Genomic DNA, 12,592 nt, shown 5'->3' with positions numbered 1-12,592 from the left:
GGGGTTAGTTAGAACATCAATTCTCCTGTGGTTCTGGGGTTAGTTAGAACATCAATTCTCCTGTGGTTCTGAGGTTAGTTAGAACATCAATTCTCCTGTGGTTCTGAGTTAGTTAGAACATCAATTCTCCTGTGGTTCTGGGGTTAGTTAGAACATCAATTCTCCTGTGGTTCTTGGGATAGTTAGAACATCAATTCTCCTGTGGTTCTGGGGTTAGTTAGAACATCAATTGTCCTGTGGTTCTGAGGTGTTCTGGGGTTAGTTAGAACATCAATTCTCCTGTGGTTCTGGGGTGTTCTGGGGTTAGTTAGAACATCAATTCTCCTGTGGTTCTGGGGTTAGTTAGGACATCAATTCTCCTGTGGTTCTGAGGTTAGTTAGAACATCAATTCTCCTGTGGTTCTGGGGTTAGTTAGAACATCAATTCTCCTGTGGTTCTGGGGTTAGTTAGAACATCAATTCTCCTGTGGTTCTGGGGTTAGTTAGAACATCAATTATCCTGTGGTTCTGGGGTTAGTTAGAACATCAATTCTCCTGTGGTTCTGAGGTTAGTTAGAACATCAATTCTCCTGTGGTTCTGAGGTGTTCTGGGGTTAGTTAGAACATCAATTCTCCTGTGGTTCTGGGGTGTTCTGGGGTTAGTTAGAACATCAATTCTCCTGTGGTTCTGGAGTTAGTTAGAACATCAATTCTCCTGTGGTTCTGGAGTTAGTTAGAACATCAATTCTCCTGTGGTTCTGGGGTTAGTTAGAACATCAATTCTCCTGTGGTTCTGGAGTTAGTTAGAACATCAATTCTCCTGTGGTTCTGGGGTTAGTTAGAACATCAATTCTCCTGTGGTTCTGGGGTTAGTTAGGACATCAATTCTCCTGTGGTTCTGAGGTTAGTTAAACATCAATTCTCCTGTGGTTATGGGGTTAGTTAGAACATCAGAGTGACTAGCTAAGGGGGCAGGTCGACTAGTCATACTGCGTAATCAGGTGTGCGTCCTTACTCAACATTGACAGGAGATTTTTCAAATAAAAGACGATTAATAAAATGACAAAGCGGAAGGCAATAAACAAAAACTTGTTTCTCACAAGTGTAACATACTGTAGGTTGTGATTTCTGCAAAACACATGTCCACTCCGACAACGATACATGATAGAAAACTTACTGAAATTACCATAACCAAATAAACATTGCAGATTCAAAATGAAACCTGTTAGAATTAAAGAGTTACATATAGTCTAAAACTGGTGATATTTGTAATGGGGAAGTTTTAGACATAGAAAACAATGAAGTTATGAAACAATGAATACCCACAAAATGGCAAGAGAGAGATGTGCCTTATGCATCTGAGCCATAATCCCCCAAATCAGCTTGACAACAACAAAAATCTAATGTTTTCAATACAGTCCGGTTTTGTCGTATAGTATTTCCATATAAAGACACCCAGACCTTATGAATGTTTCCCATTATACCCTTAGTCTTGTAATGAATAAACCTAGTGATACATCCATTATACCCCTAGTCTGGTAACAAATAAACCTAGTGATACCACCATTATACCCTTAGTCTTGTAATGAATAAACCTAGTGATACATCCATTATACCCCTAGTCTGGTAACAAATAAACCTAGTGATACCACCATTATACCCTTAGTCTTGTAATGAATAAACCTAGTGATACATCCATTATACCCTTAGTCTGGTAACAAATAAACCTAGTGATACATCCATTATACCCGTAGTCTGGTAACAAATAAACCTAGTGATACATCCATTATACCCTTAGTCTGGTAATGAATCAAACCTAGTGATACATCCATTATACCCCTTAGTCTGGTAATGAATAAACCTAGTGATACCACCATTATACCCTTAGTCTGGTAATGAATCAAACCTAGTGATACATCCATTATACCCCTAGTCTGGTAATGAATAAACCTAGTGATACATCCATTATACCCCTAGTCTGGTAACAAATAAACCTAGTGATATATCCATTATACCCTTAGTCTGGTAACAAATAAACCTAGTGATACATCCATTATACCCTTAGTCTGGAAATGAATCAAACCTAGTGATACATCCATTATACCCTTAGTCTGGTAATGAATCAAACCTAGTGATACATCCATTATACCCGTAGTCTGGTAACAAATAAACCTAGTGATACATCCATTATACCCCTTAGTCTGGTAACAAATAAACCTAGTGATACATCCATTATACCCTTAGTCTGGTAATGAATCAAACCTAGTGATACATCCATTATACCCGTAGTCTGGTAACAAATAAACCTAGTGATACATCCATTATACCCTTAGTCTTGTAATGAATCAAACCTAGTGATACATCCATTGCCACATTGTGGGAGGATAACCAACCTTCCAATCGATGGCAATGCATTTCTTAGCCGCTATAAATGCTAGATTACACAGTTTCTTCAGATAACAGTATCAACATTTCCAAGCAGGGCGTATCTGTAGACGTGATGAGATAAAAAAACATACTTTTTAGCTAGAAATCAGCCAGCCTTCACAAGACCATAACATGTGGAAATATGTTTCCTGGTGTGTGTTACATCTCCACTAGAGGAGACTTACATTTCTGAGTGCTTGATATTCAGTTTCACTGACATATAGTATATATGTATATATATATACACACACTGCTCAAAAAAGGGAACACTAAAATAACACATCCTAGATCTGAATGAATGAAATATTCTTATTAAATACTTTTTTCTTTACATAGTTGAATGTGCTGACAACAAATTCACACAAACATTATCAATGGAAATCAAATGTATCAACCCATGGAGGTCTGGATTTGGAGTCACACTCAAAATTAAAGTGGAAAACCACACTACAGGCTGATCCAACTTTGATGTAATGTCCTTAAAACAAGTCAAAATGAGGCTCAGTAGTGTGTGTGGCCTCCACGTGCCTGCATGACCTCCCTACAACGTCTGGGCATGCTCCTGATGAGGTAGCGGATGGTCTCCTGAGGGATGTCCTCCCAGACCTGGACTAAAGCATCCGTCAACTCCTGGACAGTCTGTGGTGCAACGTGGCGTTGGTGGATGGAGCGAGACATGATGTCCCAGATGTGCTCAATTTTATTCAGGTCTGGGGAACGGGCGGGCCAGTCCATAGCATCAATGCCTTCCTCTTGCAGGAACTGCTGACACACTCCAGCCACATGAGGTCTAGCATTGTCTTGCATTAGGAGGAACCCAGGGCCAACCGCACCAGCATATGGTCTCACAAGGGGTCTGAGGATCTCATCGTGGTACCTAATGGCATTCAGGCTACCTCTGGCGGGCACATGGAGGGCTGTGCGGCCCCCCAAAGAAATGCCACCCCACACCATGACTGACCCACCGCCAAACCGGTCATGCTGGAAGATGTTGCAGGCAGCAGAACGTTCTCCACGGCGTCTCCAGACTCTGTCACATGTGCTCAGTGTGAACCTGCTTTCATCTGTGAAGAGCACAGGGCGCCAGTGGCAAATTTGCCAATCTTGGTGTTCTCTGGCAAATGCCAAACGTCCTGCACGGTGTTGGGCTGTAAGCACAACCCCCACCTGTGGACGTCGGGCCCTCATACCACCCACATGGAGTCTGTTTCTGGCCGTTTGAGCAGACACGCACATTTGTGGCCTGCTGGAGGTCATTTTGCAGGGTTCTGGCAGTGCTCCTCCTGCTCCTCCTTGCACAAATGCGGAGGTAGCGGTCCTGCTGCTGGGTTGTTGCCCTCCTACGGCCTCCTCCACGTCTCCTGATGTACTGGCCTGTCTCCTGGTAGCGCCTCCATGCTCTGGACACTATGCTGACAGACACAGCAAACCTTCTTGTCACAGCTCGAATTGATGTGCCATCCTGGATGAGCTGCACTACCTGAGCCACTTGTGTGGGATGTAGACTCCGTCTCATGCTACCACTAGAGTGAAAGCACCGCCAGCATTCAAAAGTGACCAAAACATCAGCCAGGAAGCATAGGAACTGAGAAGTGGTCTGTGGTCACCAGCTGCAGAACCACTCCTTTATTGGGGGTGTCTTGCTAATTGCCTATAATTTCCACCTGTTGTCTATTCCATTTGCACAACAGCATGTGAAATGTATTGTCAATCAGTGTTGCTTCCTAAGTGGACAGTTTGATTTCACAGAAGTGTGATTGACTTGGAGTTACATTGTGTTGTTTAAGTGTTCCCTTTATTTTTTTTTGTGCAGTTTTTTGAGCATATAGTACCTTCTCTGGATGGTTTTAAGCTGCAGTAATGTATGTCTGAGATGATATGAACACGACTGGGCCTTCACACACACATCTGTATCCATTCATCATCATACAATAGCGTCTCCCAGGTCTTCCTCACATTTTTGTTTTACATGTTTTGTGTCATCGGGAAAAGCCTCTATCAACACTTGATACAGTTTGGAAATCATCTTTAGAGGTTTTGTCAAACTGACATAAAATAGTTTCTGGCTTGTCCATTGCTGCATAAAGTGTTGCATTGTAAAAAAATTCACTGGTCTTCCCTGGATGCCTGACCCTGATGAGACTCCTGCCACCATTTTATCCTGCTCAGATAAGGCATGCCGAAGAATGATCTTGGTGTCCATTGACATTTACACTTTATATTATCCAAGAATAGGTTGATTGGGATTATCCAATCAATGGTTCAATAATTGAAATGACCATAATTCCCAGATCTCATACTGTGGCTTTAAGCTGCTGTCCTGTAGCTACTGTACTGAAGGTCTAGCCATCAAATCAAGATGGAACTTTGTAACCATTCACTGATTGTTATAATATATTGCAAAATTCACGTGAACTCTGTAGACTGGTCTTCCCTGGCTGTCTGACCCTGCTGGGACTCCTGTCACATTCTGATCCTGCTAAGGCGGGCGGCAGGGTAGCCTAGTGGTTAGAGCGTTGGACTAGTAACCGGAAGGTTGCAAGTTCAAACCCCCGAGCTGACAAGGTACAAATCTGTCGTTCTGCCCCTGAACAGGCAGTTAACCTGTTCCTAGGCCGTCATTGAAAATAAGAATTTGTTCTTAACTGACTTGCCTAGTTAAATGAAGAGCATAGTGTTGTGCACCATGACAGTGAAGTCTGTAGAGCTGTTTATACCATGACAGTGTGAATATAGGGAATTAGCTAGGGAAACTGACAGATCAATAACGTTACATTGATATACTGACTCTAATAAAAACTGACATTGCGCTTTCAAAAAATGTCAGAATATCAGTCTTTTTTAAACTCGGGAAGTCAGTTAAGAACAAATTCTTATTTTCAATGACGGCCTAGGAACAGTGGGTTAACTGCCTTGTTCAGGGGGTAGATTGACAGATTCGTACCTTGTCAGCTCAGCGATTCGATCTTGCAACCATTTCGGTTACAAGTCCAACGCTTTAACCACTAGGCTACCTGCCACCTCTACACTCTAACCACTAGGCTACCTGCCACCTCTACACTCTAACCACTAGGCTACCTGCCACCTCTACACTCTAACCACTAGGCTACCTGCCACCTCTACACTCTAACCACTAGGCTACCTGCCACCTCTACACTCTAACCACTAGGCTACCTGCCACCTCTACACTCTAACCACCAGGCTACCTGCCACCTCTACACTAACCACCAGGCTACCTGCCACCTCTACACTAACCACCAGGCTACCTGCCACCTCTACACTCTAACCACTAGGCTACCTGCCACCTCTACACTCTAACCACCAGGCTACCTGCCACCTCTACACTCTAACCACCAGGCTACCTGCCACCTCTACACTCTAACCACTAGGCTACCTGCCACCTCTACACTCTAACCACCAGGCTACCTGCCACCTCTACACTCTAACCACCAGACTACCTGCCACCTCTACACTAACCACCAGGCTACCTGCCACCTCTACACTCTAACCACCAGGCTACCTGCCACCTCTACACTCTAACCACCAGGCTACCTGCCACCTCTACACTCTAACCACCAGGCCACCTGCCACCTCTACACTCTAACCACCAGGCTACCTGCCACCTCTACACTCTAACCACCAGGCTACCTGCCACCTCTACACTCTAACCACCAGGCTACCTGCCACCTCTACACTCTAACCACCAGGCTACCTGCCACCTCTACACTCTAACCACCAGGCTACCTGCCACCTCTACACACTAACCACCAGGCTACCTGCCACCTCTACACTCTAACCACCAGGCTACCTGCCACCTCTACACTCTAACCACCAGGCTACCTGCCACCCGGTCTTCAATCGTTTGGCCACTGGATTCATCGTTTGATTAAGGTGATTAAGGTGATTAAGGTGTAGTGTGATTGAGGCAAAAATAATAGTTAACGTTAGCCAACTTCTTGGCTAAAGAAAATCATTGCAGTTTTGTAACTACAATTTATTTTGGACATAGTAATGGATGGCAGTAGTAATGGATGGCATAGTAATGGATAGCAGAATAACTGCATTTATTTATTATTTATTTTTAACCTTTATTTAACTAGGCAAGTCAGTTAAGAACAAATTCTTATTTACAATGACGACCTAGGAACAGTGGGTTCAGGGGCAGAATGACAGATTTGTACCTAGTGAGCTCGGGGATTCGAACTTGCAACCTTTCGGTTACTAGTCCAACGCTCTAACCACTAGGCTACCCTGCCTCCCCAGTTATACTGCACTCTGACTACAATCTTTTTTTCATAGATAAAACTGCTAACTGAGAAGCTGACCTTCCTTTGCCAACCTAGGATCACAAGGCTGGGTAGGTATGATGACACCACTGTGGGCCGTGCCAAGATTGCCAGACCTCCCTCCACTCCCTGCCTTCAGGGAAAAGAAAAGGCTGATCTGAACTGAACCAAGGACATGTTACATCAAGAGTATTAAACAGCTCCCATTCGTAACAGTCATCTGTAATGTATTCCATCTGTGAGCCACACCAAATACGCATATACACTGAGTGTACAAAACATTAGGAACACTTTCCTAATTTGGAGTCGTACCCCCTGGAGGATCATGGTCCCTGGGCATGAGCCCGGTGTACCCGGTCGGTTTTCAGCCACGATTACTACCGGTTTAGTTAACTGGCTAGACCAGTGGTTCCCAACCACCTTGATGGGATAAAAAAAAATAAACATCTGTGGCAGAACTAAACTTTTATTTAGTGGTGGTGACCTCCATCTCAGCTCATCCATACAGCCCTGGTTGGTAGCATCAGGAAGTGACCTCCATCTCAGCTCATCCATACAGCCCTGGTTGGTAGCATCAGGAAGTGACCTCCATCTCAGCTCATCCATACAGCCCTGGTTGGTAGCATCAGGAAGTGACCTTCATCTCAGCTCATCCATACAGCCCTGGTTGGTAGCATCAGGAAGTGACCTCCATCTCAGCTCATCCATACAGCCCTGGTTGGTAGCATCAGGAAGTGACCTCCATCTCAGCTCATCCATACAGCCCTGGTTGGTAGCATCAGGAAGTGACCTCCATCTCAGCTCATCCATACAGCCCTGGTTGGTAGCATCAGGAAGTGACCTCCATCTCAGCTCATCCATACAGCCCTGGTTGGTAGCATCAGGAAGTGACCTTCATCTCAGCTCATCCATACAGCCCTGGTTGGTAGCATCAGGAAGTTACCTCCATCTCAGCTCATCCATACAGCCCTGGTTGGTAGCATCAGGAAGTGACCTCCATCTCAGCTCATCCATACAGCCCTGGTTGGTAGCATCAGGAAGTGACCTCCATCTCAGCTCATCCATACAGCCCTGGTTGGTAGCATCAGGAAGTGACCTCCATCTCAGCTCATCCATACAGCCCTGGTTGGTAGCATCAGGAAGTGACCTCCATCTCAGCTCATCCATACAGCCCTGGTTGGTAGCATCAGGAAGTGACCTCCATCTCAGCTCATCCATACAGCCCTGGTTGGTAGCATCAGGAAGTGACCTCCATCTCAGCTCATCCATACAGCCCTGGTTGGTAGCATCAGGAAGTGACCTCCATCTCAGCTCATCCATACAGCCCTGGTTGGTAGCATCAGGAAGTGACCTCCATCTCAGCTCATCCATACAGCCCTGGTTGGTAGCATCAGGAAGTGACCTCCATCTCAGCTCATCCATACAGCCCTGGTTGGTAGCATCAGGAAGTGACCTTCATCTCAGCTCATCCATACAGCCCTGGTTGGTAGCATCAGGAAGTGACCTCCATCTCAGCTCATCCATACAGCCCTGGTTGGTAGCATCAGGAAGTGACCTTCATCTCAGCTGATCCATTCAGCCCTGGTTGGTAGCATCAGGAAGTGACCTTCATCTTAGCTGATCCATACAGCCCTGGTTGGTAGCATCAGGAAGTGACCTCCATCTCAGCTCATCCATTCAGCCCTGGTTGGTAGCATCAGGAAGTGACCTCCATCTCAGCTCATCCATACAGCCCTGGTTGGTAGCATCAGGAAGTGACCTCCATCTCAGCTCATCCATACAGCCCTGGTTGGTAGCATCAGGAAGTGACCTCCATCTCAGCTCATCCATACAGCCCTGGTTGGTAGCATCAGGAAGTGACCTCCATCTCAGCTCATCCATACAGCCCTGGTTGGTAGCATCAGGAAGTGACCTTCATCTCAGCTCATCCATACAGCCCTGGTTGGTAGCATCAGGAAGTGACCTCCATCTCAGCTCATCCATACAGCCCTGGTTGGTAGCATCAGGAAGTGACCTCCATCTCAGCTCATCCATACAGCCCTGGTTGGTAGCATCAGGAAGTGACCTCCATCTCAGCTCATCCATACAGCCCTGGTTGGTAGCATCAGGAAGTGACCTCCATCTCAGCTCATCCATACAGCCCTGGTTGGTAGCATCAGGAAGTGACCTCCATCTCAGCTCATCCATACAGCCCTGGTTGGTAGCATCAGGAAGTGACCTCCATCTCAGCTCATCCATACAGCCCTGGTTGGTAGCATCAGGAAGTGACCTCCATCTCAGCTCATCCATACAGCCCTGGTTGGTAGCATCAGGAAGTGACCTCCATCTCAGCTCATCCATACAGCCCTGGTTGGTAGCATCAGGAAGTGACCTCCATCTCAGCTCATCCATACAGCCCTGGTTGGTAGCATCAGGAAGTGACCTCCATCTCAGCTCATCCATACAGCCCTGGTTGGTAGCATCAGGAAGTGATCTCCATCTCAGCTCATCCATACAGCCCTGGTTGGTAGCATCAGGAAGTGACCTTCATCTCAGCTGATCCATTCAGCCCTGGTTGGTAGCATCAGGAAGTGACCTTCATCTTAGCTGATCCATACAGCCCTGGTTGGTAGCATCAGGAAGTGACCTCCATCTCAGCTCATCCATTCAGCCCTGGTTGGTAGCATCAGGAAGTGACCTCCATCTCAGCTCATCCATACAGCCCTGGTTGGTAGCATCAGGAAGTGACCTCCATCTCAGCTCATCCATACAGCCCTGGTTGGTAGCATCAGGAAGTGACCTCCATCTCAGCTCATCCATACAGCCCTGGTTGGTAGCATCAGGAAGTGACCTCCATCTCAGCTCATCCATACAGCCCTGGTTGGTAGCATCAGGAAGTGACCTCGATTTTTAGACCTTCTCACAACCGTTCTGAAAAATAACCGAGCGACAGCGAGACGTGGAAGTTGGGGTAACGTGAGACAATCTAGGGGGGAAACATTGGGTTGTTAATGCTACTTCTTCCACTCAACCTTTAGTATTTTTATATGGTTTAATAGACAGGTATATACTGAATATAGAAGGAGATAAAGTGAGAACGTATTTTTTTATTTCACCTTTATTTAACCAGGTAGGCTAGTTGAGAACAAGTTCTCATTTACAACTGTGACCTGGCCAAGATAAAGCAAAGCAGTGCGACACAAACAACAACACAGAGTTGCACATGGAGTAAAACAAACATACAGTCAATAACACAATAGAAGAAAAAAAAGAAAGTCAAAAAGAGAGAGAGGGGATTGAACCCCAGTCTCCGGTGGGGAGGCACGGCTCTGCACAATTTAGACAGGATACAAGCTGTACTAGTGTGGTTCTCTAGTCTAGTCAGTGAGCTGAAGTGACCCGGGTGGGCTGAGAGAGAGACAGTTAATCCCAAACTGTGTGTTTGTCCTGCAACCTGCTGGCTTTTATAATGCGGGAGGAGCAGACAGACAGGAAGAGGAAGAGAGGAGGAGACATTTCTGCTGGCAGTGGCATCAGGTCAACCCAAAGACAAACAGGCTGTCTGTACTCTAGTCCTGTGGCAGGGTACAGCATTCACACAGAGAGTGTGTGCGTGTGTGTGTTAGGGCTGCATGATATGGGACAAAAATCAAACAGATTTTTTTAAACCAAATACTGCGATTTGAAGTCCGATATATATCAAAACACTTGGATGAACTGTTGTAATCCTAGAAATGAATAGTATAATAACTCTACCTACATGTACATTTGACCTCAATTACCTCGACTAACCAGTGCCCCCTCTATATAACCTCCACATAGACTCTGTACTGGTACCCCCTTCCCACCCAGACCTCGAGACTTCCCACCTAGTCACCAATGTTGAATCACAAGGTGTGATTCTATTCTACTCGATGCCAACGTAAATAAATAGGAAGGGAAAAGGAAACAGACCACAGAGACCTTTAACTGTCTTTGATGGGCAAGCTGCCAGTGTTTGGCAGTCCTTTGTTGTATTCTAAGCTACTAACTCCTTCTGTACACACAGGGGCCTGCAGACTGGAGCAGAATTCAGGTGGGGACTTGTAGGCTACTTAATAACCTCTTGAAACTAGGGGCCACTATTTTCATTTTTGGAAAAATAACATTCCCAAAGTAAACGGGCTATTTTGTCAGGACCAGATGCTAGAATATGGATATAATTGACAGTTTAGGATAGAAAACTCTAAAGTTTCCAAAACTGTAAAAATATTGTCTGCGAGTATAACAGAACTGATATTGCAGGCGAAAGCCTGAGAAAAATCCAATCAGGAAGGGACTCTTATTTAGAAAGCTCTGCGTTCCTATGCGTCCCTATTGAGCAGTGAATGAGATATCAACCAGATTCCTTTTTCTATGGATTCCCTAATGTGTCTAGTGTCACAATACATAGTTTCAGGCTTTTATTTTGAAAAATGAGCCTGAACGTCAACATTGCGTCAGTAGTCAGCTGGAGGCTCTCAGAGTGTTTTGTGCGTAAGAGACAAATGCGGCCATTGTTTCTCTCTTTCCTACTAAGAAGCCACCTGTCCCGGTTGATATATTATCGAATAGATATTTGAAAATTGATTATAAAAAACGTTTGCAATGTTTCTGTCGATAATATGGATCTAATTTGGAATATTTTTCGGCGTTGTCGTGACCGCAGTTGCCGGTGGATTTCTCAACCAAACGTGAAGAACAAACGGAGGTATTTCGGCAATAAAAATAATATTTAAGGAACAAAATGAACATTTGCTGTCTAACTGGGGGTCTCGTGAGTGAAAACATCCGAAGCTCATCAAAGGTAAACAATTTAATTTGATTGCTTTTCTGATTTTCGTGACCAAGCTGCCTGCTGCTAGCTAGGCATAATGCTATGCTATCGATAAACTTACACAAATGCTTGTCTTGCTTTGGCTGTAAAGCATATTTTCAAAATCTGAGATGACAGGGTGATTAACAAAAGGCTAATCTCTGTTTCAATATATTTCACTTGTGATTTCATGAATATGAATATTTTTTGTCCGTTGCGTTATGCTAATTAGTGTCAGTTGATGGCAATTCTCCCGGATCCGGGAGAGGGAGTTCCAAGAGGAGCGGACAGGGTTATTGAATACGGCAGAAAGAGGTGGAGATATCACTGTACATTATAATGCTAGTTGCTAATTTGCCTCCCTGTCTTTAAGTCCACCCAGCAAGCAATGACAGCAATGGGCGATGGCACATCGAATCAAATCTAATTTTATTGGTCACATACATATATTTAGCAGATGTTATTGCGGGTGCTTGTAAATTACATCTTAATGACGTTATTTTATAGTTGCTAAAAAGACTTTAACAAAGCGTCCATATTCAACCAATACACAACCTGATCATAACGTCATTGTAACCAGTTTTGCTAACTGGCAGTGTACTGGGATCAGTCTAGACACATTCACCATAACATTCACCATAACATTCACCATAACTTTCACCATAACATTCACCATAACATTCACCATAACTTTCCCCATAACATTCACCATAACTTACAGTGTAAGTAAGTTACAGTGTCTGCATTGAAAATGTAGCAACATGGGAGATGACTCATGAAGAATGCTTGTTCAGCTTCTAATCAGAGATGGCTTGTTAACGGCCCCTCGTGACAGCATGGGGAGACACTATCCATCTCTTTATACCACTCTGGAGTCCGCTGGGAGGGAGACGACTTTCACACTAGAGTCGGAGGCATCTTAGACTTTTGCGCCGAACGCAAGCTAAATTAACAATATCTGGTATCCATGAGTTCATCTGACTGCTGGGAAAAAAGGGCTTAATTGCCAAATGATCCAACTATCCCTTTAAAATGAGCATTGAGGAGGTATTGGGAGAATTTAGCTGATCCTAGATCGGTGTCAAAG

At 44.8% G+C, this 12,592-nt stretch overlaps 1 protein-coding gene across 1 annotated transcript in view; it reads right to left on the bottom strand.

The window, feature by feature from the left end:
• Positions 1-12,592, bottom strand: part of LOC115119522 (GRAM domain-containing protein 2A-like) — an 86,456-nt gene that overhangs the window by 45,230 nt on the left and 28,634 nt on the right. The gene's annotated exons all lie outside the window — the stretch shown is intronic.

Source organism: Oncorhynchus nerka, unplaced genomic scaffold, assembly GCF_034236695.1.
Source record: "Oncorhynchus nerka isolate Pitt River unplaced genomic scaffold, Oner_Uvic_2.0 unplaced_scaffold_1205, whole genome shotgun sequence".
In the NCBI taxonomy this organism is placed as follows: Eukaryota; Metazoa; Chordata; class Actinopteri; order Salmoniformes; family Salmonidae; genus Oncorhynchus; species Oncorhynchus nerka.
The sequence above is the reverse complement of the archived record's forward strand: the minus strand, read 5'-3'. Positions and strand labels throughout refer to the sequence as shown.